This window comes from Hevea brasiliensis, chromosome 1 (genome assembly GCF_030052815.1).
Source record: "Hevea brasiliensis isolate MT/VB/25A 57/8 chromosome 1, ASM3005281v1, whole genome shotgun sequence".
Lineage (NCBI taxonomy): Eukaryota > Viridiplantae > Streptophyta > Magnoliopsida > Malpighiales > Euphorbiaceae > Hevea > Hevea brasiliensis.
Window position 1 is genome coordinate 16,632,540 of NC_079493.1, and position 9,662 is coordinate 16,642,201.

Sequence of the window (9,662 nt, forward strand, 5' to 3'; positions counted from 1 at the left end):
ATGTCTTTGTTTTTTGATCGATAATTGTAGAATTAAAAGGAGCTATTTACCGTAAGGGTCAATTAAAAAAAAAAAATAACGAGAGAGGGGTAAGAGTGAGAGAATTTATGAAATGGGGTTGGTACAAGTACATTGGACAAACTCTACTGTGAAAAGGTAGTGTGCCAATAGTAGAACTCTATTACTTATAGCGTGCAGAGCCGGTACGCTATTATTGTCAGTGTTAAGGCATGGATGCATGTCACATCAAAGATATCAATGGCAGTCATGGAAGTTAGATTTGTTGCTTGCTGAAGCAGCGGGACGCTATTATTATTAACGTGCAAGCAAGGGATGGTATTAAGATCAGCGTCTACACTTAAATTTTCAATTTAAGTCCCAAACTTGCAACCACCTTCAGCAAGCAACGAATATGACTGTCATGACTGTTTATAATATTTACTAAATGTGACTGAGCAATAATGGAATTCTTGCATCCCTGCCTGGATGGTGATAATAACAACATCCCAACTATGCACGCTGTCAATAACAGCATCCTGTGCTTGACACTATCCCAATAACTATTCCACCCCCATTTCGTAATTTTTCTCACCCTCACCCCACAATGTCAATTAATTTTTTTTGTTTTTATTTTTAATTCATCCTTAAGGTAAATAGATCATTTGATTATATAATTGTACACTGGTTGCAATATGACGTATTTCTTATTTATTTATGCATCCTTTAACAGTCATGTTAGATTAAGTCATGGCTCGTATGATGTTAACTCCAAAAAGGATTGTCAGTTGACAATAGCAGGCAAGGGTACATGCTATGATTAAGAATTTGGTTGATCTACCTATGGAAATAACAATCTCAAGTACAAGGGATTACCTAGTTTGCCTTGTGAGGCATATGATAAGGGTCAACGGGCCTAATGCAACAAGTTATATAGGAATGAGAGCTATTAATAGATAAACCTAGATATTTGACATTAAGGTTAGCTTTTAGTTGTGTTAACAATAAGGGTATACTCGATCGCGTATGGAAAAAATTGGAAGCTAACCATACCCCATCATATTTACTACTACTTAAAGGCTTTTTGAAAGAGTATGCTACTTGGGTTGCCACGAGGACTATGTGCTAGTCGACTGGCATAATATGCGTGATAGTAACAAAGATACTCTGGTGAAGCCAATGTTATCTATAATCGACTATAAATTGGAGAAAGACCTTTATGATGACCTAATTAGATCAAGTCCAGTGAACAAAATAGTCAGGCTGACCTAGTTAGTTATACTATTATGAACAATATGTATATATTTTATTTATTTATTAAAGAATGTTTTGCATCTATGTTTGTATTTACTATGTACTGAAGACTTTTAATGAATGCATAACTAAAAATTGTTAGTTAATATAATTATTTTATTTATTATTTTTATTATCATTTATGTCTTAATTACTATATAAGAGAAATATGTGCAATGTTGTAGTTATGAAAACACAATTTTTAAATGTATATTTGCCACAATGAATAACTATGGCTAGACAACAACAAAGAAGAGATTACATTATGTTAGGTCCGATTGATCCACAACTTCTTCGACTGTAGCCACAATACAATTCTAAAGGGATTTGGAATGGTACAATTGAGCATGAAGTGCTTACCTACAGGAGGTAAGGGAACATTTTGCATTCTAACATTGACAACAGAATAGTTCGTCATCTTCAAGATTCTGGATTTATTGGTATTGCTCATCTAGAATTTTTCGCGCTTAACTGGCACCTAATTAGTGCCTTTGTAGAGCGATGGTGACCAGAGACCCATACATTTATGATGCAAATTTGTGAGTGTACAATCACTCTCCAGGATGTAGGCATTATTTCTGGTTTACCAATAAATGGTTCTCCTGTCATTGGGATGTCAAGGGCTGACTGGCTAGTACTTTGTGAGATGTTGTTGGCATCTAGACCACCCTCGGCTATGATAAGAGGACATACAAAGAAATTATCATGGCTAGCTGAGTTTGGAGATATTCCACATCATACAGATAACTTAACTATGTTACGCCATGCATGAGCATATATATTACAACTACTCAGTTCAATTTTTCCCAATAAAACAAACTCACGTGTGAACTTGATGTTCCTATCCCTTTTAGAAGACTTGAGGGAAGCTACAACATACAGTTAGGGGGGAGCATGCTTAGTCTTCCTTTATCGGGAACTATGTCGTGTTATAGTCATTGAAACTAATGAGATTTTAGGGCCCCTATTCATTTTGCAGATGTAGGCCTAAGACAGATTTAAAATAATATCTCCATCATTAAGAGATCTATCAACACCTGATAATAATCCACTAGGTGTTAGGTATGTCCCTATACTTTTATTCTCTTTCGATTTAGAAATGAACAATTTGATTTTTATTGCATTACATCAAAATTTTTATTTTTAGCTAACAGATGGAGTAGAGGTAAACAGATTATTGAAGTAATAACCCATGTACTACCACAAATCCAATACAACCTTGATCAGATGCGCCCTTAAAATGCAAACCACACTTCCATAATCATAGTTCAAATAATAATATGTTATATTTTTCCTTACATTTATCCTAGCTTAATGTTTTGTGATAATGAACTTGCAGATTACATGGGAACCATATGATGATGAATTGTTGGATGAGCTTCCAGACATTTGTGTTCAGGGCCATCCCATTTGGAAGGCAATAGTGTCATTAGTTTGCTTCCATATTATTGAATGGCACCAACATAATAGGGTGCTCCAGCAGTTTGAATTGGTTCAACCTATTCTACGCCCACTGATGCAAAAAAACGAGCTGCATGAGATTACTCTCTGACCAAGTGAGAGTAATTGGGAGCACCACCATGCGACATATATTAATCATTAGAATAGGCGAGAAGAGTTCATTGTTCAAGGGCAACAAATGGTACAACCACTCCACCATTATTCTGAATATATGTAGTGGTATCGTCGAGTTACGAAACGTTGGATCTAAATCAGTGGAGTTGTTATTGGTTCTATGGTAATGATTTTGAACACACATTATTTACTGTTATTCATTTTATATAATTTTTAACATAAAATTTTATTTAATACATGTAAGTTTTCATTTACAGGAGGACGGAACCGAGGATTATTTGCTAAAATTGGAGAACCCATTAACTGAAAATATGGTGCAAGTTAAGCGTACATTGAGAAATATGATGAATGCTCTACAGCAAGAAAGTCACCTTCTCCAGATGCCATCTCCTTTCCGGTGACCAATGTTGGTTCGGACAACTAGAACGTCCGGAAAAATATTTAAACTAAAGTGAACAACCATAATTAACTCAAATATTAATAAGAAAAATTTAGAAAAAATTTTAGAAATAAAATACAACTAAGTTAAATGAGCCGGTGCCCTATCGATGAGTAACCTAGTGGGAAGTTGCGGTTCTCGCAACTAGGAGCCCTAGACCCAAGGGAAAATTCATAAAATAATTTTTGGGACTCCAGATAAAGGTCATTGAGGTTCCTATGGCATTGGAATGCCAAGAAAATGCTTAGAAAAACTTTTCAATCGATACAGACAATTTTAATCTGTTAAGCCAAACGGAGGGCATTTTGGTCATTTCGTCTTCAGAGATGATTTTTGGCCGACTTGTCTAGTTAAGTAAATAATTATTATGACATAAAATGTGAATAAATATTGCTAAAAATTAAATTGAAATTAAGTAGACAAGAAAAGGAAAGAAAATGAGATTAAATGACAATTTTGACATCACATGATGTCATCACCCCTATCTCCACCAATCAAAATTAAAAGCCACTAAATTAAGTAATAAAAGAAGATAAAAAAGAAAAAAAAATCAAAAAATTCATTAGCTTCTTCTCCTTGCCGTTTCCTCTTCTCCTAGCCCTTCCACCATTAAAGCTTACACAAGTTTTAAAACTCACCAAATCTCACCCCAAAACCCTAAACACCCTTCATAAAAATTAACCCCCCACATCAAGAACAAGGTTTTGATTATCATAAAGTGAAGAAATTCCAAGGTTTATACAAGCCAATAAAGGGACCAAAGAGGTTAGTGCATGTTAATTACTTAATCTTGTTTATTTCTTAAAATTTAGTTTGAATATGAACAAATAATTAAGAAATTGAGATAAATCATGTGTGAAATTGAGAATGGAATTTTGGCCAGCTTTATGGGAGTGGTAGTTGATGGTTTTCATGGATTTAAAATGGCTTAGAAATGCTGTTGATGTGTAGACATAAATTTGAAATGGATTAGTATGCCTAATTGACATGTGTTGTGTGAACCTTGAATTTGAGCTAGGGTTTGGACACAAAAACTTAGATCTTGTTCTTGTGTTGGTGAATGAAAGTTTAAATGGTTAATTAGTGACCATTTGGCTGTGTATGATGAAGAATTGAAGTGAGTTGTAGCTTGGGATTTGAGTTTGGCTGAGCTGCCTTGTGTGACCTGCAGGTCTGGATGTGAGTCCAGCCTGTTTGGGCAGCTATAACTTGGGTTGTGTAGGTTCAATTGGTGCAAGGCCAATTGGAAATGAAACTAGACACATAATGGCACAACTTTGATATAGTAACCTTGCCCAGAAAACCAAACTAAGCTGACCTAAAAATTGCCCTAGTCAGGGTGACCTGCAGTCTGTTTGGGCAAAATGATTAAATGAACAGTGTTTATTCATTTAGTCATAACTTAGTGTAGAAAGGTCCAATTGACCTGAAATTTTACCAGCAGAAATCTGAGACATATACCTACAACTTTCCTGAAAAACACAAATCAAAATTCTAACCATAACCTAGTTAAATTTCCAACCAAACTTAGGTTACTAAATCTGGCAGAACCAGTTTTTCCCAGAATTTTGGATTCCCAGAGAGGCCTGAGGGCAGACCACCTGCCAGAGCCTATGCGATGAGAGCTCAGGAGGAGCAAGATGCCCCGGAAATCATCAGGGGTATGTTCTCTCTCTACAATACATCTGTGCATGCATTGGTGGATCCAGGATCCACTCATTCATACATCTGCATCAACCTACCTGTAGAAAGGGGGATATTAGTAGGGGAGAGTGACCAAGACATTCTAGTCACTAATCCATTGGGCCACAGTGTAGCGGTGAACAAAGTATACAAGGGTTGCCCTTTAAGGATTCAGGGGTATGAATTCTTGGCAGACCTGATTGAGTTGTCTTTCCATGAGTTTGACGTGATTTTGGGAATATACTAGTTGTTACGTTATCAGGCAATGGTTGATTGTAAGTTGAAGAGGATTTCATTGAAAACTCCTTAGGGTAATGAGATTACAGTTGTGGGGGAAAAGACAGATTTCTTGTCCAATGTCATCTCAGCCATAGTTGCAAGAAAACTGATGAGAAAAGGCTATGAAGCCTACCTAGCACATGTGGTGGATACTAAGCAGGCTAAGCCAGATCTGTGTGACATACCCACAATAAGAGACTTCCCAGATGTGTTCCCTGAAGAATTATCTGGCTTGCCACCAGAAAGGGAAGTTGAATTTGCTATTGAGATACTACTGGGTACAACACCAATCTCTATTGCTCCTTATAGAATGGCACCCACAGAATTGAAGGAACTGAAAATCCAGTTACAGGAGTTACTAGATAAGGGGTTCATACGCCCCAGTGTGTCACCATGGGGAGCTCCAGTGTTGTTTGTAAAAAAGAAGGATGGGACTTTGAGTTTATGTATTGATTACCGACAGTTGAATAAAGTGACTGTGAAGAATAAGTATCCGTTGCCTAGAATTGATGATCTGTTTGATCAGTTGAAGGGAGCAGGAGTATTTTCCAAAATTGATCTCTAATCAGGGTATCATCAGTTGAGGGTGAAGGATGCAGATGTGCCAAAGACTGCATTCAGGACCCGGTATGGGCATTATGAGTTTCTGGTGATGCCCTTTGGCTTAACAAATGCACCAGCAGCATTCATGGACCTTATGAACCGTATCTTCCATCCATACCTAGATCGATTCGTAGTAGTCTTTATTAATGATATTTTGGTGTATTCCAAGATCAGGGAAGAACATGATGAACATTTGAGGATTGTTCTGCAAACCCTGAGAGAAAAGAAGCTATATGCTAAGTTGTCCAAGTGTGACTTCTAGTGAATGAGATTGCATTCCTTGGACACATAGTGTTAGCTGATGGGATTAGAGTGGATCCCAAGAAAATAGAAGCAGTGATGGAATGGAAGTCTCCCAGGAATACAACTGAGGTCAGAAGTTTCTTGGGGCTAGCTGGGTATTACAGAAGATTTGTGAAGGGATTTTCCTTAATAGCTGCTCCAATGACCAAGTTGTTACACAAGAATGTCAGATTTGACTGGAATGACAAGTGTCATACCAGTTTTGAGAAGTTGAAGGCTATGTTGATAAAGGCACCAGTGTTAACACAGCCAGTGTCATGAAAGGACTTTGTAGTCTACAGTGATGCCTCTCATAATGGGTTAAGGTGTGTACTGACGCAAGAGGGGAAGGTGGTCGCTTATGCTTGTAGGCAGCTAAGGCCACATGAACAGAATTACCCTACCCATGATCTAGAACTTGCAGTAATTATCTTCGCACTAAAGATATGGAGGCACTACTTGTATGGTAAAAAGTGCTACATTTACACAGACCACAAAAGCCTGAAATACTTGCCAACCCAAAAGGAGCTCAACCTTAGACAGAGGGGATGGATTGAGTTCCTGAAGGACTATGATTGTGTAATTGACTACCATCCTGGGAAGGCAAATGTAGTTGCTGATGCTTTAAGCAAAAAATCCATCACAGCTTTGAGATCATTGAATGCCCGTCTATCCTTGGCTTGAGATGGAGCTATTTTGACTGAGTTGCAAGTGAGGCCAAACCTGCTACAACAGATTTTAGATGGGCAGAAGGCATATGAGAAGCTAAAGGTTATTTTGAATAAAATCTCAAAAGGGAAGACAACTGACTATGGGGTGAAAGCAAATGGGTGTCTGTACTACAAAGGAAGAGTGTGTGTACTAAATAATGGGGAATTGAAAGCCAATATTCTAAAAGAGGCACATACTAGTGTTTATGCTATGCACCCAAAAAGTACAAAAATGTACCATGATCTGAAGCTTCATTATTGGTGGCCTGGTATGAAGAAGGACATAGCTGACTATGTGACTAAATGCTTGACATGTTAGCAAGTCAAGACAGAACATCAAGTTCTATCGGGTTTGCTACAGCCTAAACGCATACCTGAATGGAAATGGGATCGGGTCACCATGGATTTTGTAAGTGGTCTACCTCTCACCAGAAGAAGCATAATGCAGTATGAGTGATAGTAGATAGATTGACAAAGTCAGCACACTTTCTGCCGGTTAGGACTGACTACTCACTGGAGAAGTTAGCAGAATTGTATATCAGTGAGATAGTTAGACTGCATGGAATCCCACTTTCCATCATATCTGATCGAGACCCAAGGTTTACATCGAGATTTTGGAAGAAGTTGCATGAATCCTTGGGTACACAACTCCACTTCAGCACAGCTTTCCATCCTCAGATGGATGCGCAATTAGAAAGAGTAATCCAGGTAAACAATTGAAACCAATTGAACTAACATAAATACTGAACTTAAATAATAATAATAACATAAAATATATGTCAGGTCCTTGAGGATATGCTAAGGAGTTGTGTCATTGAGTTTAAGGAAAGTTGGGATAGATACCTCCCACTGGCAGAATTTGCATACAACAATAGCTACCAAGCTAGCATCCAAATGGCCCCGTATGAAGCACTGTATGGGAGGAAATGTAGAACTCCAGTGTGCTGGACTGAATTGGGTGAAGATAAACTGGTAGGGCCAGACCTGGTGAAACAGACTGAGGAGAAAGTAAAACTAATCAAAGCCAATTTGAAGGTTGCCTCAGACAGACAAAAATCTTATGCCGACCTAAAGAGGAAAGAAATAGAATATGCGGTTGGCGACAAAGTGTTCCTCAAGGTGTCACCGTGGATGAAGGTACTAAGGCTTAGAAGAAAAGGTAAGTTAAGCCCTAGGTTCATTGGCCCATATGAAGTTATTGAACGTGTGGGTCCAGTGGCCTACAGGCTAGCTTTACCACCAGAGCTGGATAAGATCCATAATGTGTTCCACGTATCTATGCTAAGAAGATACTGCTTAGATCCTTCACATGTCATCTACATGGAAGAAATTGAAGTACAACCGGATTTGACATATGAAGAAGAACCCATACGGATCCTGGCTCGGGAAGTGAAAGAGTTGAGGAATAAGCAGATTTCACTGGCGAAAGTGCTTTAGAGGCACCACAACACCAAAGAGGAAACTTGGGAAAGTGAAGAGACGATGAGGCAACAGTTCCCTTAACTGTTTGCATCAGGTAAATTTCGAGGACGAAATTTAAATTAGAGGGGAAGAGTTGTAACACCCTCCCTATAGCAACTCCATACATTCTACTGTTCCGGTGATCAGTGTCGGTCCGGATAGCTAGAACGTTCGGAAAAATATTTAAACTAAAGTGAGGAACCATAATTAACTCAAATATTAATAAGAAAAATTTTGGAAAAATTTTAGAAATAAAATACAACTAAGTTAAATGAGCCGGTGTCCTAACGATGGGTAACCTAGTGGAAAATTGCGGTTCTCGCAACTAGGAGCCCTAGACCCGAGGAAAAATTCATAAAATAATTTTTGGGACCCCAGAGAAGGGTCGTTGAGGTTCCTATGGCATTGGAATGCCAAGAAAATACTTAGAAAAATTTTTCAATCAGTACAGACAATTTTAGTCTGTTAAGCCAAACGGAGGGCATTTTGGTCATTTCGTCTTCAGAGATGATTTTTGGCCGACTTGTCCAGTTAAGTAAATAATTATTATGACATAAAATATGAATAAATATTATTAAAAATTAAATTGAAATTAAGTAGACAAGAAAAGGAAAGAAAATGAGATTAAATGACAATTTTGACATCACATGATGTCATCACCCCTATCTCCACCAATCAAAATTAAAAGCCACTAAATTAAGTAATAAAAGAAGATAGAAAAAGAAAAAAAAAATCAGAAAAGTCATTAGCTTTTTCTCCTTGCCGTTTCCTCTTCTCCTAGCCCTTCCACCATTAAAGCTTACACAAGCTTTAAAACTCACCAAATCTCACCCCAAAACCCTAAACACCCTTCACAAAAATTAACCCCCACATCAAGAGCAAGGTTTTGATTATCATAAAGTGAAGAAATTACAAGGTTTGTACAAGCCAATAAAGGGACCAAAGAGGTTAGTGCATGTTAATTACTTAATCTTGTTTATTTCTTAAAATTTAGTTTGAATATAAACAAATAATTAAGAAATTGAGATAAATCATGTGTGAAATTGAGAATGGAATTTTGGCCAGCTTTATGGGAGTGGTAGTTGATGGTTTTGATGGATTTAAAATGGCTTAGAAATGGTGTTGATGTGTAGACATAAATTTGAAATGGATTAGTATCCTAATTGACATGTGTTGTGTGAACCTTGAATTTGAGCTAGGGTTTGGACACAAAAACTTGGATCTTGTTCATGTGTTGGTGAATGAAAGTTTAAATGGTCAATTAGTGACCATTTGGCTGTGTATGATGAAGAATTGAAGTGAGTTGTAGCTTGGGATTTGAGTTTGGCTAAGCTGCCTTG